Source organism: Malus domestica, chromosome 01, assembly GCF_042453785.1.
Source record: "Malus domestica chromosome 01, GDT2T_hap1".
Classification (NCBI taxonomy): Eukaryota; Viridiplantae; Streptophyta; class Magnoliopsida; order Rosales; family Rosaceae; genus Malus; species Malus domestica.
Window position 1 is genome coordinate 16,657,637 of NC_091661.1, and position 18,083 is coordinate 16,675,719.

General features: G+C 39.8%; 1 pseudogene across 1 annotated transcript; it reads right to left on the bottom strand.

Moving 5' to 3' along the window:
* Window positions 1-69: 69 nt before the first annotated feature.
* LOC114821787 (beta-amylase 2, chloroplastic-like) lies at window positions 70-11,069 on the bottom strand (annotated as a pseudogene). The gene is made up of 8 exons (XR_011583212.1): window positions 10,652-11,069; window positions 10,432-10,512; window positions 9,763-9,966; window positions 8,566-8,760; window positions 8,142-8,306; window positions 7,691-7,951; window positions 7,383-7,601; window positions 70-348 (listed from the first exon to the last, which is right to left on the bottom strand). The product of XR_011583212.1 is annotated as a beta-amylase 2, chloroplastic-like (transcript).
* Between the last annotated feature and the right edge of the window lie 7,014 nt (window positions 11,070-18,083).

Here is an 18,083-nt window from a genome sequence, read left to right on the forward strand (position 1 = left end):
AGAGTGCATTGTATTACTCATATTTCTTGCTATAAAATGAAACATATGTGAGTTTGTGCATATGTGTGCTCATGCTTGAGTGTGTAGCAATGTACGAGAAGAGAACCATGTTGTCTTACAACTCTTACCATGCATTCTCTTGACAAATCGTTCGAACTCCGTTAGGTTATGCCTCTCAATGAGAACTGGGCTTAATCTGAGATAGGTAAATGCTGATAAATGTCTGCCATCTGGATCGTTCCAGGGCTTAGCATTTTCTAATATCTTGTTGTAGCCTTCTCTGTCAAAGCAAGTAAGAGCATTCTCACTAGCAACTGGAATGTTAGCATCCCATGCAGCATTCAGCACCTGAAAAAAAATGAAATCCAAAAAAATTATCAAAAAGAAAACAAAAAGGCTACACAGATAATATTTCGGTACATAATCCAAAGGAAACCGACATTTCACATGTAACAACCGACCCGCCCCTCTTGATCCAGTGTTGCTTGCCCATGTTAGTTACAAAATTTTTGAAGTATATGTTTGACAGATGGAAACTCCGCCTATGTGAGTTTATCTTACATTGCCGGTCCCAAGCCCGGATAAAGGAGGAGGGGGAGGGCGTCAGGTAGTCGACAGCTGGCACTCCATGATCACGTCGAATCCTTATGAAAATGAATCCAGAACAAAATCGCGCTAAAGCTAGGGCGTCACCCGTAAGTGGCGCGTTGTGTGGCCCGAGCACAGTGATAAGTGAGCAAGGGTCGCTGTATCTCCATCGGCACCCGGATGCAGTGTTAAATGAGCAAGGGGGCCGTAGAAACTTCTTTTCGAACGACTCCACTCAAAGTTGTTTGGGAGCATATGCTCCTATCAACTTTACACGGGACATACAAAAGAAGTATTTTGATCCTATTAGACGGGGGAGGGTGAAGAAGCTAGGACAGAAGGGTAGAGTTCAAGAGAGCAAAATACGTTTAGGAACGTGGAATATAGGAACCTTAACGGGAAAATCTATGGAAGTAGTGGAAGTTATGGTGAGGAGAAGGATAAATATTATGTGCCTACAAGAAACTAAGTGGGTTGGTAGTAAGGCAAAGGATTTAGAAAACTCAGGGTTTAAACTTTGGTATTCGGGCACAAATAGAACGAGAAACGGTGTTGGCATCATTGTGGACAAGACCTTGACACAAGATGTTGTAGATGTCAAGAGGGTAGGAGATAGAATCATGGCAATCAAGATTGTAATAGGACAAGAACTTATCAATGTGATTAGTGCGTACGCACCTCAAGTAGGGTTGAATACGAGTTCGAAGGAGAAATTTTGGGAAGACCTTGGACACTTGATGCAAGGAATTGCTCAGACGGAGAAGTTATTTATAGGAGGAGATTTAAATAGACACGTGGGCAGGGAGACAGGCAACTATGAAGGTTTTCATGGTGGCCATGGTTTTGGGGAGAGAAACGAGGATGGGGAAGCTATCTTGGATTTTGCAATGGCATATGATCTCTTCTTAGCCAACACCTTCTTTAAGAAGAGAGAAGAACATGTGATCACCTACAAGAGTGGGTCGTCAAAAACACAAATAGATTTTCTTCTAATGAGGAAAGGGGATCGTATAACTTGTAAGGATTGCAAAGTTATACCAGGAGAGAGCGTGGCTAATCAACATCGCTTGTTGGTGATGGATGTACATATCAAAAGAGTGAGACAAAAGAACAAGACTTGGAAGTGCCCAAGGACTAGATGGTGGAATCTAAAAGAAGAAAAACAAGTCATTTTCAAAGAGAAGGTAATCACCCAATGTGTGTGGGATAGAGAGGGGGAGGCTAGCCAAATGTGGGATTCCATGGCTAGTTGTATCCGAAAAGTAGCAAAAGAGGTATTAGGAGAGTCCAAGGGCTTTGCCCCACACCAAAAGGAATCTTGGTGGTGGAATGAGGAGGTACAAACAAAGGTGAAGGCTAAGAAGGAATGTTGTAAAGCCTTATACAAGGAGAGGACCGATGAAAATGGTGAAAGGTATAGAAAAGCGAAGCAAGAGGCGAAGAAAGCTGTCAGAGAAGTTAAGTTAGCGGCTTACGACGATATGTATAAACGACTAGATACTAAAGAAGGAGAGTTGGATATCTATAAACTAGCTAGAGCAAGGGAAAAGAAGACAAGGGACCTCAACCAAGTGAGGTGCATCAAGGATGAGGATGGAAAGGTTCTTGCTACAGAGAACGCGGTTAAAGACAGATGGAGAGGTTATTTTCATAATCTTTTTAATGAAGGACATGAAAGGAGTGCTTCTTTAGGGGAGTTGAGTAACTCAGAAGAGTGTAGAAACTACTCTTTTTATCGTCGAATCCGGAAGGAAGAAGTGGTTGTAGCTTTGAAGAAGATGAAGCATAGAAAAGCAATAGGCCCAGACGATATACCAATCGAAGTGTGGAAAGTTTTGGGAGAGACAGGTATAACATGGCTCACTGACCTTTTCAATAGGATTTTGAAAACGAAGAAGATGCCAAATGAGTGGAGAACGAGCACTTTGGTGCCTAGAAGGCCTACTGACGGAAAGATGAGAGAAAATCGGTTACGATGGTTTGGACATGTGCAAAGAAGGCCTACTGACGCTCCGATTAGAAGATGCGACTATGGGACAGAGGTTCAGGGCCGAAGGGGTAGAGGAAGACCTAGGAAAACTTTGGAAGAGACTCTAAGAAAAGACTTAGAGTACTTGGATCTAACGAAGGACATGACACAGGACCGAGCACAATGGCGTTCTAAGATTCATATAGCCGATCCCACTCAGTGACTTGGATTTTCCAAGTCTCCAACCGAGAAGTTTTCCTCACTCGGGAAATTAAGGAAACACTACCCCAACCTACATGCTCCACTCAGAAAGCTTCAACATACAAGCTTCAACAAAAGAAAATCCAAAGAACTTAGCGAAGAAGGCTTTGGTGTATTTAACACAATACGTTGAAATGAAGGAAAACTTATTTATTGATATCCTTGATAAGCTACAAATATGTACATATACATGAGTCAAAATAAACAAACAAGAGGGAGCCTTCACAAGGGTTGCTTAGGAGAAGTCTCAGCAGTCGGTAGAGCCCCAGAAAGAGAAGGCACCGGAGAGGGATCATTCGGAACCTCAGTACTGGACAGAACCCTTGAAGGAGGAGGCATCAGAGGTTGATCATTTGGAGCTTCATTACGCGGTACAGCCCCAGAAGACGAAGGCAATAAATGCCTTTGGAACAAACCCACAAATCTCTGATGATCAAGTAAAACCTGACCATCAGTTTCCTTCATCTGGTCAAGCTTCCTCTTCATGTTTGTAGCATAGTCATGTGCGAGCCGGTGCAACTGTTTATTCTCATGCTTGAGCCCTCTAATCTCCTGTTTGAGACTCATCACCTCAGCCGCCAATGATTCAACTTTGCGGGTTCGAACAAATAGGCGTTGGGCCATATTAGACACATAACCTGCACACTAAACACTGAGAGCCAGCGAATCCTTAACAGCTAACTCATCAGACCGTTTGGAAAGTAGTCTGTTATCTTTGGGAGTGAGAAGGTTCCTGGCCACCACCGCAGCAGTCATATCATTCTTCATCACGGAATCCCCAACGGTAAGAGGACCAGTAGGGGAGACGAAGGATGGGCGCCATATATTGTCTGGAGAAGGCGGGGCTGCCTCTTCAACAAGGTTCAAGTCAAAACGACGGTCGGAGGGGCCAGACATTTTCAAAGGTGTTGAAGAGAGAAGAGGTTGGACAAATCAAGATCTTAGAAGTGCAAGAATGGAGCTTCTACTGGTGGAGATTCAAGTGTGCTTTGGAACTTAATGTCAGCCCCTATAAAAATCTGCACTCGACGGAGCTTCAGAAATCGAAGAGGCGCCTGCTCAGAAATCGAAGAGGCGTTTGCTTTCTCAAAAGTTGGGTTGCTTAAAGACCACGAGGGTTGATCTCAGAAATCGAAGAGGCGTTTGCTTTCTCAAAAGTTAGGCTGCTTAAAGACCACGAAGGCCGATCTCAGAAATCGAAGAGGCGCTCGCTTTCTCAAAAGCTGGGCTCCTCAGAGACCACGAGGGCCGATCTCAGAAATCGAAGAGGCACCTACTTTTCCAGTCTTGTCAGCACCTGTCACACGCACACTCAGCTTTGCGGAAATTATGGGCATTCTGTCGAAGACTTCTGGGGAAGTAGAAAACACATGAATCTTACTGTTCAATCACCCACTTCCCACACACAACAATAGCTCATGGGTACCACAGATAACTTTGCCAAAGTTCTCTGCCAAAATTGAGCACGTAAAGCTTGCAGCTCCCACTACATCGCTCTGACTAAGAAAGGTAAAAGAATAGCAAAGAAACAGCACTAACAAAGTTTAGACCCATAAATTTTGAAGGTCTAGCTACCATATTATTACCCACAAGGGTAAAGGAACAGTACCATTGCTGGATAATTGGAAAGTCCCTGTGTGTCAACCTCTGTGCTTCGTGGCAAGGTAGACTAGCAAACATGCCCAACCTTTACTCACATTCGAGAAAACACTCCCAATAAGATTGCTTGCTCCAAAATCGAAGAGGCACCGTCCTTCGAATCTCGAGAGCCAGACTCCCAACATGACTACTTTCTCAAAAATCGAAGAGAGGGTAAAGGAACAGTACCATTGCTGGATAATTGGAAAATCCCTGTGTGTCAACCTCTGTGCTTCGTGGCAAGGTAGACTAGCAAACATGCCCAACCTTTACTCACATTCGAGAAAACACTCCCAACAAGATTGCTTGCTCCAAAATCGAAGAGGCACCGCCCTCCGAATCTCGAGAGCCAGACTCCCAACATGATTACTTTCTCAAAAATCGAAGAGACACTGCTCCCCGAATCTTGAGAGTCAGACCCCCAGCATGATTGCTTTCTTAAAAATCGAAGATGCATCGTTCTCCGAATCAATCGAAGAGACGCTCGCTTTCTCAAAAGCTAGGCTGCTCATAGACCACGAGGGCCGATCTCAGAAATCGAAGAGGCACCTACTTTTCTAGCCTTGTCAGCACCTATCACACGCACACTCAGCTTTGCGGAAATTATGGGCATTCTGTCGAAGACCTCTCGAGAGCCAGATACCACAGACCACTTTTTCAAAGTGCTCTGACAGAGTTAAAACATGTGAAGCTGGCAGCTCCCACTACTGTGCTATGACCAAGCAGGGTAAAGGAATAGCATTACTACTTGTTGTTAGGGAGACTCCTATATATGTCGACCTCCATCCCCAACGGACAGGCAGACCTGCAAAAATGCTCAACCCTTCCTCATATCTGAGAGGGCACTCCCAACGAAGCCTTTCGAAATATTCAGCTTTCTTTCCCCCCGATAATACCTCTGCAAACAAGCTATACTAGAGCAAGAATATCTCATATCATCAGGGTTAAAAGCAAGAGTATCCCATATCATGCTTTTTCCCTGTCTTTTTCTTTGACCTTGTTTTTACCTGCAAGACAAGGAGAAAGAGAGCAATCAGTCAGCACTTGGAATCAAGCTTCCAGCCAGGAACTGACTGCCTGGAACCCCTTACCTGATTACTTACCTGGCATTGCTCTCGAGTACTCATCTTCAACATCTTATGTTTCCAGGGAAGATACCGCATCTGCTTGAGGAACAGATAGGGCAAGTGCGAAGGGTACAAGGAAGCATGTGGAGACAAGCGTAACAGCACACGTGCCGATACATCCATTACTCTGTCAAAAGCAAAAGTATCCCATATCAGCATGGTCGAACGTACTCTAGATTTGATGGACTTGTTTTGACCCTCAAATTCTTCAGTCGGCTCTGGAGGAAACCAGAAAACCCTCCAGCTCAGTTCAAGAATAAGCATGTGGAAAGTTACTTCTTCAAAAGCAAAAGTATCCCATATCATCTCTTCTCATTTTTCTTCTCTTTATCCTCCATGCTGCTGCAAGATGGGGAGAAGGTGAACAATCAGCCGGAGCTCTGATTGCTTACCTTGTCTGTCACCTCTTTCAACAGATCCCCTAGCTCGGCGACTTGGGGGACTCCTACTACATGGTTTGTATCGCGCTTGACCAAGCCTGAAACTACAAGTAAGCTTCAAGTGAAATTGATACATTACCTTGCGCATCTCCACCAGTTAAAGATACCACCCCTGGATGGAGGAAGAGTACTTCCAGAGAAGATGCCACATCTACCTATGAGACAGATAAGGCAAGTCAAGACGATACCACACTCCAATAATTAGAAGTTTCGTGATTACGAAATCATTCTCTCACAATATTTCCTAATGTCATTTGTACTAAATCATTCACTTGTACTAAATCATTCACTTGTACTCACTAAAGGAGAGCTTGAACCTATGTACTTGTGTAAACCCTTCACAATTAATGAGATCTCTTCTATTCAGTGGACGTAGCCAATCTGGGTGAACCACGTACATCTTGTGTTTGCTTTCCTATCTCTATTCATTTATATACTTATCCACACTAATGACCGGAGCAATCTAGCGAAGATCACAAAAAGCGACCGTTTTCGCTACCTAGGATCTATCTTGCAAGAGAACGGAGAATTAGATGGAGATCTCAACCATATAATACGAGCTGGATGGATGAAGTGTAAGAGTGCATCCGGCGTGTTGTGTGACCGTCGTAGGCCACTGAAGCTCAAGGGAAAATTTTATAGGACGGCAATAAGGCCAGCGATGTTGTATGGCACAGAATGTTGGACGGTGAAGCATCAACACGTACACAAAATGGGTGTAGCGGAAATGAGGATGCTTCGTGGGATGTGTGGGCACACGAGAAAGGATAAGATTGGGCATGAGGATATCCGAGGTAAAGTAGGAGTAGCCGAAATTGAAGGAAAGATGAGAGAAAATCGGTTCCGGTGATTTGGACATGTGCAAAGAAGGCCGACTGACGCTCCGGTTCGAAGATGTGACTACGGGACAGAGGTTCAGGGCTGAAGGGGTAGAGGAAGACCTAGGAAAACTTTGGAAGAAACTCTAAGAAAAGACTTAGAGTACTTGGATCTAACGGAGGACATGACACAAAACCGAGCGCAATGGCGTTCTAGGATTCATATAGCCGACCCCACTTGGTGGGAAAAGGCTTTGTTGTTGTTGTTGTTGTATATGTTTGACAGATGGAGAAAATTGAATTTGAGCAGATCCATTATTCAAAAAATAGCAACTGACTCGGACACTTAATGTGGCCACCTTCCCCAGAATAAAAGAAGTATGCATATTCAGCTCAAAATTCTAATTGATGCTTTTTAAGTTTCTGCTCATCCAGCCATCCCGGATGCTCACTTTTCCAAATCGTGATGATTTATATTTATTGCTTAATTTACATATGCTTAAAATCCAGGAAGTAATTACACATGAGTTTCTGTGCTTACCTGCCAAACTAATCCCTCAGGGTCTGCCAGTGCTTCCGGAAAGCCCTCATGTTGGTCTAATGTGCGCATTTCAACACATGTGAAATTCAGAGCAGCCTCATGCTTTTTTAACATTGCTGATATTGGCGCATACCCATCACGATTGCAGGAGTTGTAAAATCCAGCAGTTAATTCAGCAGGATGGCTGGCAGTCTTGTACCACCAGTGGATACCTGATACCTGCTCATAAATCAAATAAAGAAACTCCATAAAACAAAAACAAAAACAAAAAAAACTGTGCGGAACTAATGTCCAATAAAGTGACTCACCTTTGTAGCAATGCGTGTGCCTTCAAAAGCTAAATTGGCCAGAGCAAGTACACGGTCACCATGATCAATCAAAACACGGGAGTACCAATTAAGAAAGAATCTGCCATAGTAGCTATCATAATCACCTCCGTCACGGAAAAACCCTGTCTCATGTGGTTGGGAATTATAAGAACCTGCATTATCTGGTACTCTGGCCCAGAAGGTGTGGCCCCTTGCTTCTGCAGCCTGCGTCAGATTCTTCATCAAGTATCGGTCATAACACTGCACCGAACCAGGTTGAATCAGAGAAATATTTCAAAGTTCAGATAGAAGTAAAAAATCAAATGAGCTACTGGCTTAAGGTCATAATCACAGATGAATGAAGGGCTACTTAACATTTAGAAATAACTGTCAACTCCTAGCTATCATGCATGCCACTAATGAAAGGAATGATCACCATTTATTAAGGTACCTGGAATTCACCAATACCAGGATATTTCCAACCATGCTGTTCAGGATAAGAAGGATACCGTAGCTCTCCACACGGACCTAATCCAACTTCAATTTCTGATATTATTCCTTCCTCAAAAAACTCATCAAATTCAACTCTGAAGCTCCTCATGTAGTCGAAGTAAACCTGCGTTGGTTCCATTATAAAATAACAGAAAAGAAACTCTAAACATCAAACAGTAAGAATACATAGGGTCTGATTCTTATGGCATACAAAAGGAAAGTTCTTAGAAATAAAGAACATATAAAAGTTGGAATAGGTTTAGCAATAGTTTCTTTTAAAAGATGAGAGGAACATGTAAAAGAAGTCAAATATAGAAAAGGAGCTATGGCAATCCATAGCAATTAAAAGACCAGTATAACCAAGTAATTCTTGAATACCATACCTCAACGGCAGTGCGGCCTCTTAAAACCCGCTCTTTATCAATTCCCCATGTGAGACATTCAGTGTTGCGTTTCCCTTCTTTATTAGTAAAATATATATCAGGATTCTTTTGGCCAATTTCTGTCACCCAGTGAGGAAGTGGGATATGTACATCATCCCCGACATTGCCTCCACACTCGTGGAATGACATCACGACCTACAGCAATATAGAGTAAGACAATGCACACCATATCCAAAATGCATATTCAAAGGAAAAATGTAAAGCTGAAAATCTTTCTCTTATTTAAAATGAGTTTTAACTGTTAGTCTCGCAAACTAATTTACAAAAAGAAAAGCTAGCAGTGCATTACTTTTCAGCAATCTACTCAAGATTATTATCCCCCTTACCTAGGACAATAGCCAGTCAGCCACTTAGTACTACGGTCTAGTGGTATTCCTCTTCACTTGTAAGTGAGAGGTCTTAGGTTCGATTCTAGGCGAGTTTGAACAATATTATTGCTAACCCATTGTGAGGCTAAGCTCACCCCCTCCCCCTTAGTGTAGATTATTTCGTTTGTTCCAAAAAAAATAAAAAATAAAAAGACAAAAGCCAATCATTAACTGAAGACAACCAATTAAGAAAGGAAAGCTTGGTACAAATCACCCCAAATGATTATCCGTCCAAATCAAAGCCTTCTCAACTGTTTCAGAACATTTATTTTGACTGAAAAAATTTGACTCTAAAAACGAAAATATACGTCACGTATCAACAAAGGTCAAATAAGTTTCCGAGACCAATTCAAAAAGTTTCCAAGACGATTTTTTTGGCCATGTTAAGCAGTATATGTTTACAACCTTAAGGATCAACAGCATGATGAAATTTGATTCCCAAGTTTAACTTCACAAAAGGGTTTAATCTATTTAAGTAACAGATTTATGTCCTACAGCAACAAAAGTGCATCATGTCAGAGACAAAAGTGATACTTCCAGAATCATTCATTGTACGAGGACACTTAACATTATCAGTTCTAAAAGAAAGAAAAAACCCAAATTGTCAGATTAGTGCAGGTTAACATCTGTAAAAACTGAAAATCTGAAATTCGGCACTGTAATTGACATGACTACTGAAAGGAAACAAGAAACAGACGATGAAGAGAAAAATTGTAATACACAAACAAAGAGAAAAAAGAAAATGCTAGTAATAGTATATACCACTCACCTGTAACTTAAGGTTAAGATCGCGCACAATTTGGAATAGTTTCTTGTAGCCACCCCAATTATATCCCTGCGGACTGTGTGCCTCTACGATTCCCCACCAGCAATCAACCATAACACCATCAACACCAACCGACTTCAACACTTGTAGCTGATTTCACAGAGCTTCTGGCTCAACTAGCTCGGAGTTCATATTGATCACACCCAACTGACAGTTTCCCCCACCACGAAACACAAGAACAACTACAATTAGCCATGACTTGTACAAAAAGATAGCATCAACATGAACAAGATTAAAAACAAAAAATCGAACAGAAATTTTTGTGCACGAGTCTCACTATGATTTGAACGGTCAAACCCAACAAAAATGTGTTTACTTGCTAAATTGTAAATCAGGATCACACATTCAAACATGATTTCACTTAATCAACAGTCTCGATTAACAATCTAACAATTTGACAAGAGAATGATTAAAAACCAAGTACAAATATACAAGTAACGCGTATGCCGCTAGACACTCTTTTATAATACAAGACGATTAATTAGGATCATATTTTGGCATAAGATTTCACTTTGATCAATGTTAATGATTGAAAGTTTACAACTTGACAATGAACAATAACAAATTTCAAAGGCCAACATAAGAGTAGAAAAGAGTGCCTCAGAAACTCACGGGTAGCATTACATATACAGGAACATACGGCGTGCCGGTAAAATCACGCTCCTCAAACTTTTCCAGCGAAGAGTTTTCAACCTATCATCAAACCAGAAAAAGGTTCCAAATTTCAAATTATTACAGCACAAACACAATTCCTCCAAACAAAGCACCCCAAAATTAAATTCTGAAAAACAAAACTGACTTCAAAACGGAGGAGTTGCCGTTACATCCTCACCTTGTTGTGATCAACATTTTCACCCACCACAGTCCCCTCAGCACTGTCTCTCACCACGGCGAAACTCCGAGACGGATCACTCCCCAATAGTCTCAAAGGACACAAATTGAGCTCCGGCGAGCCCCAAAGACCCTGAGAGAGCTTCAGCGAAGCCATCGCGGTCTTCCCGCTGGACGACAAGGAAGCCATTGTCGTCGCTTTGCAACAAGCACCCGGTGGGCGTGGTAGCCTCAGCGTATGGGATACTTGAGGAGATGAGAAATGTGCCATTCTGAATCTTTCGGAATCGGCAGCCACTGATGTTTTACTCTGCAGGGAACTTTCTAGGGGAAGTGGAGTGGCGGTGTAAGGCGATTTTCCTTTTCATTTTCCAGAAAGTTTTCTCGGGAACCAAACAGGTGGAGTGGCGGGGAGAGAAACCGTGATGATGTTTACAGATCCAAGATAGAGTTATTTCAGCTCAAAGAGACGAAAATGGTCTTTTTCGCGGGTATGAGCGGTGACGGATGGACTGTCACAGACCATCACCCACCGCACACGTAATTGATTGGGCAGGCAATTCTTTTCTTTTCTTTTTTTATAAAAAAAAAAATATTGAATCACTGAAAAGTGCAACCACGATCACAACCAATTTCAATACAATTGAATAAGAAAGCTTTTCTTGCCACGGAAGGTAAAGTTATCCCATACATGAAAATTATTAAAATTTAAAGTCAAAGATAGTGACTGCATCCGTCAAGAAATTTGTCTCCTTATAAAAGTGCTTCCAAGAAATGGAGTCGAATTAAGTTCCCAACCATTTGATGTCTTCTACAAAGTTCCTCGGTTGCCAAGGAGTTTAGCAAAAGCTTGTAATAGCACCAATGACTAGTTTAGAGTCGCCTTCCACACAAACGTTCTTAAAACCCTTTCCTTTTAGCCAACCAAAGAGCACCCCTCGATGCTAAAGCCACAGCTGTAGAACTGTTATTTCTGATATCAAATCCAATTGACGCCTTGGAGCTAATAACCGAACCATCAAAATTGATCTTCAGCTGCAATCCACGTGGAGGTTCCCATCTAAAATTTTAATTTCTTTAGCAGCTAGACTTGGGGTGATTTCGGACGGATCAAATTGAAGCAAGAATTTCGATTTCCAATCCAAAATGTCTTGGTGTCAAACAATCTTTCTAGTTTGGGAATACTTGGAATATTCCAAGTTTCGAAAAATTGTCGATTTCAATGTTATCTTAGTTGATAGGATGTTGTTTGATTTAATAACAAATTGATATTTCATGCTGATTTTTTTTTAATTGGAATTGTAAGCACACACTTTTATGACTAACGATTTTGAACGATAAAATTTAGGCTTCATAAAATTCAAATGTATAATTCTAGGCCCAATAGGAGATCACAAAAGGTTGCTTTATAGTTCATTGCCAGTAACCCAATCAAATGGGTTTGGAATTTGATGATCTAAAATGAAACCAAAATTTGTCGAGTCAACTAAATGGGCCTTCCTACAATCTTTTTTTTGTAGTTAGTATCACCCTATATAATCAAAACTAAAATTAAAAAAATAAAATATTAAAAAGAGCTATAGAAGCTTGGGATGTGATATCCACACACCCCTTTTACTTCTCTCACACATTTTTAATTTTCGGCCGTCAGATCGGATGAATTGAAGAAGATCAAAGAACAGAAATTAACAAGGGGTGTGGGAGAAGTAAAAAGAGATGTGTGGATAGCATCCCCTTAGAAGCTTTGAAGTGTGGGCCATTGCGCAAGGCAATTATTAAGTTCCATTGCATGTGGTGTTGTAGAGATTTTTCATCTGCAGGAAACATGGTTCATACATCAAATGTAATAATACAATTAATTTGAGACTTGAAAAAAAATCAATTATATTATAATACTTAATGTACCGAACTATGTTTCCGATAAACTGGAATATTTCTCATAATGTTGATGTAAAAACTTGACGTCACGGGGAAGTTTCAAATCAGAATAACGATATGCGCATTGAAGCCATAAGAGCAACTTCACCTCGTAAGGCAATAATTGCCCAATTAATTGGGCAATAGGAAATTAGTGCCTTTATGAATGGTAATTGCATGAGTGCATCTCTACCCTGTAAGAGCAAGTCCACTCCATCCCAATTTCTTAGACAATAGACAATTATTACCTTTGTGAATAGTAATTTCCTGAGTGCACTTCCATCCTATAAGATCAAGTCCACTACATCCCAATTTCTTGGGCAATTGGGCAATTTGAATCCCCAAAATTAGAAAAGCTCTCTCCACCCCAGCCAAATTAGTCAGGTTTCAAAATTTGGCCTTGAGTTTTCACTTTTTGGTATGAAAACTGAAAGTAGTTACCAAGTAAGATTTTAATTTTCAAAAAAGTGAAAATAAAAACTAAAAACAAAATGGTTATCAAATGACCTCAAGTTAGATAAAACAGTATGCTCTCTCATCTGCACTCAAGTACGAATATCTCTTCTTGTTATTTAGATTAATTTAATGTAGAAAATCCGATTGTTTTAAAAAAATTACACTATGTTTTGGTCAAGATAATTTATAGTTTCATGAAACATAAGCTAGAATAGTTAGAACTGCACTACAACCACTAGATAAAAGAACTTTAAAATGTCAAGATGCAAGCGAACTTTCAAATGATTCTTAGAAAAATATCATTTTGAAAGTCCTTTATTTAGTGATTTTAGAGTGCATTTGTAGCGTTTCAGTAGTTGTTTTGTATTACTTGAATAGTTCATTAGTCGTGTTCTTGTTTGTTGAGTTTATATATCTTCTTGCTTGAAATATTTATTAGATACCTTAATTAACAACCACAATAGTACAAAACCCATTAATCTCCCACATTGCATATAGCACCATAACGAACATGAGTTCTTTTTTTGTACAATGTGTCATTATTAAGTACAAAGGGGCGCAATTTACGTTAAGTCACACAATTATATAACATTAAAAAGATATCGAGCTAACCATCAATGTGAGATGAACTTGAGACGTTCTACTTATAATAATTCAGAACCGAACCATATCACTCACAGTTCATTATATATATGCAAGAACATTTTCAATTTCCATATACTCCATATTTCAGTGACTTACGTGTAGGGGTGGAGAAATTTTTAGTTGTGACGGGAATACAAGTGGTACATCACGTGTTTTAATAGGAGTGGTGGGAAATTTTATTTTTTAAGTTATTAACTTTTTAGCACATATATCCCACCATTTGTATAGTGACACGTGGTGTACTACCACGTGTACCAGTCACATTGAAAAATCTCTCGTAGGGGCATCTGCCAAAATCAAGGTCGGATTATTCCAACATGTCCCCAAGGGAACTGGATCCTCTCTGAGGCAAACCCTTGGGATCTTACTGAGTGACAAACACATGCCGTTGGATTTCGATCCAACGGCTACAATTATTATAACTTTAAGAGGGACCCTCTATTTGTAGTTGTTGGATCGAAATCAAACGGCTCATGTTTGTCGCTTAGCAGGATCCCGAAGGTTTGCCTTGGAGAGGATCCAGGTCCGTCAATTTTGCATTGAAATTCTTTTAATCAATTTTTTCATAAAAGTTGGTTTTATTTATTTTTTTTAAATTCGACTACTGTGTTTTTTAATTTATTATTTATGTTGGACCAGAGGCCGGTTCAAATTATAAAAATATTTGACCTAAATCAGTTGTTGATGCTATATTAAACTACTAACTAGGTATTACTTGAGTATTGAACGTTCCTTTGTATGTGTATAAGTAATGTTAGGGATGTCACATCCCGGCCCGGGGCGGACCACTTTCCGAGCCCGTTCCACCATCGTAGCACGATATTGTCCGCTTTGGACCCCGACCACGCCCTCACGATTTTGTTTTTGGGAACTCACACGAGAACTTCCCAGTGGGTCATCCATCATGGGATTGCTCTCGCTCGAACTCACTTAACTTCGGAGTTCCAATAGAACCCGAAGCCAGTGAGCTCCCAAAAAGCATCGTGCTAGGTAAAGATGAGAATATACATTTAAGGATCACTCCCATAGGCGATGTGGGATGTTACAATCCACCCCCCTTAGGGGTCCGACGTCTTCGTCGGCACACTCGCGGCCAAGGTTTGGCTCTGATACCAAATTGTCACATCCCGGCCCGGGGCGGACCACTTCCCGAGCCCGTTCCACCACCGTAGCACGATATTGTCCGCTTTGGGCCCCGACCACGCCCTCACGATTTTGTTTCTGGGAACTCACACGAGAACTTCCCAGTGGGTCACCCATCATGGGATTGCTCTCGCGCGAACTCGCTTAACTTCGGAATTCCGATAAAACCTGAAGCCAGTGAGCTCCCAAAAGGCCTCATGCTAGGTAGGGATGAGAATATACATTTAAGGATCACTCACCTAGACGATGTGAGATGTTACAAGGGAGATCATTTATTTAAAGCATATTTTGTAAACCACATAATGTTGATGTTGATGATTGAATTATTACTTAAGTGCTTGTTTAACGAGTTTAATTTTTGTTAGTGACATGTCGTCTAAATAGATGGTCTATTTATTTTTTATTTTTTTGTGTATAATATTCCTTCAAACAAAAAATCAAAATATAGGACATAGGGATAGGGTCGTTATTATAGTATTATTACTACTATTATTATTTTGCTAATAAAAGTAGCAAGACAGAATCCTTCTTTACGAGCCCGTGACTGGGTTTTTATTTTTATTGTTGTCGTCTTATGTTTTCTTCCTCTGAACAAGAAACTAGAAAACAAAGGGAACTACAAAAGTATATAGCGAATAAAAAGCAGAACAGCAGAGGATGAAGACGAAGACGAAGAAGTCCAAGAAAGGCACTATGCATGCATGCATGCAAGGCAAAATTCCAAAACCTCCTTCAGCTCGGGAACTGATTGATTTGAGGCACATCCTGTTTATCAAATTCCCTCAAGTAGTGAAAACTCAAGACAATGACACATGTGGCATGTGGGAGGGTGTGAAAACGAAGAAAAAGATAATCAGGGTACACTATCATTTGTATTATGTATTTATCGCCATGTGATTGCTATTCTTTTGTGAGTTGACTACTAATATTACTTAGAAAATACTGCTAATTAAGGAGAGAGAGTTTGAAGCCGAAACTTAATGAGTTAAAGAAGAAAGTCATATTTATCCGGACAATCAACAACTGTGAACATTATTGTTCTCCTTTATAAGCGATAGGAGAATTCTTTCAAAAGTGAGGTTTTCCATGAACTCTTTGCCACATCATCTTTTTGACACAGTTTTTGTGCCAATATTATAAAACTTTATGCTAAAAATATGAAATGACGGAGAGTTCATGATAAATCTCACTTTGAGAGAGTCACATTTATGGAGACAATCAACAACTTTCAACAATATTATTCTCCTTCATAAGGGATAGATTTTTGGTTTAATTAAAACCAGTAACTAAAAAAGGTCCTCTCTATTTATATGTCATGCATATGTAATTCGCCTATAAGTTATAAGTAAAAAAATGTTGTAAATTAAAATGTAATCTAAACTAAACTACAAGCAAGGAGACTCGAATTGAGGTATGTCCATGTTGGCAAAGCTTCAGAATATGAAAAATTCAAATTGCAGCTAATTTTTCTTCTCTACACTACGAATCTCCTTCTCCGTAATTGTACATGTATCAAATTTTGGCAAGAACCGCGACATATCATGCAATTGAATTTATGTTTTTCAAGAGAAAGAAACCCTAATCAAGCAAGGACATATCAATTCCTTATGCAATTTTATTGGTCATCATAAGCTTCATAATTTACACTTTTGACAGCAGTAACTTATTAAAACCAGAAGCAACATTAATTTCAGCGATCTGTAGCTTTCCCTTTGTGGTTGAATTTCGTACCATGCAACGCCAATGAAAACCTACAAACCAAAAATGTGACAGGACAACATTAAACACGAATCTATGTACTAGTCGACACTGGAGCGTAAATTATAGCTGCCCTCTAACTTTAATGTCATAATTTATATCATATAGTAGTGGACAAACATATACAAACTCAAGTGACAACTCGCTAGTGGTTTTTAAATTGGGATATAAAATATGCTCAAAAGTTTGGATTCATAGATTGTCTGGCCTTTTTTTTTTTTTTTTTGGAGTTTGTGGTGAGTTTGATGAAATGATGGTGGTGCGTTCGGTCGAGGTGGACACAAATTACTACAAAGAAAGGAGCCAAAGATGTGGGTGGGTGCATATATAATGCATATGGGTGTGGTGGGAGCTAGCAAATATATTAGACGTCCAGATGTGGGGTACCTAGCGTAGTATTGGCGGGATAAAGAGCAATTTTTTGGAGCACTTTGAGGAATAGTTTGGTATTGTGTTTTTTTTTTTTAATTGTTTATGCTCTGCTGTGAGAATAAACTCTCCTAGAGAGTGTTGTAGTTGCGCTACAACGATGGCTAAATATGGTTTTCACGTTTAGCAATGTGTTATATGGTCTCGCCTACTTACGATGACTATATGTGGTCTTGCTTCTAAGATAACTTTATACAGCCTCACTATTCGACAGCGACCTTTTGCAAGCATCGATACAAATTTGATATATATATATCGTTTTGTTACAGATTCGTATGGGTAACAGATGAAGTTTTCATACATGTGGTAGTCGTTTAAGGGTTTACTATTATTGTCTTGTTTGGGCAAATTTATTCCAGATAATTTTCTTGATCACTGAAGTATTGTACCCCCATTGCACCTATGTATTGTTTAGGATTATTAATGAAATATCAATATATCATTACTTGTAAATAAATTAATTAATAAAACTCTTTTTACCCACAAAAATATAATTGAGTTTTTTTACTCCAACAATCTTATGATATAATCCAAATTAGAGAAAATTGGAATATTAGTTTATACACTTTGGCCAAATTAACACTTTGGTCCTTAAATTAAAAATTCATGAGTATTGGTCTTTAACCTTGTCACAATGTGGACTATTGGTATTTTTGGGCAACGCTGTTAAAACTTCCGTCCATATAAAAAGTGTTGAGGGTAAACAAGAGAAGAAAGTTCTAACATGGTTGCTCAAAAGTCTCATGGTTTCACATTGGGAGTCTATCTACAACCAAGGGATATATGCCACTTTTAGCCCCAATGTGTGCAATGTCCTTCTCCAGTAACCGAGCTATATCCTAGTGAATGATGAGCTATATCCTGGTTGGCAACCAGGCTGGCTACTTGTAACCCTCGAGCGGGCTACATTTAGACTTTCAACAAAACTTGTTGAGGAACCTCTTGGCCTTCCTATCTTTTTCTTCTCTTTTTAAATACAATAAGTTATTAGTAATGCTAAGAAGATCAAAATTTTAAATTAAATTTTATAAACTGAATGATGTGGTTGTTAATGCTTAGATTATTACTTAAATGTTAATTAATGT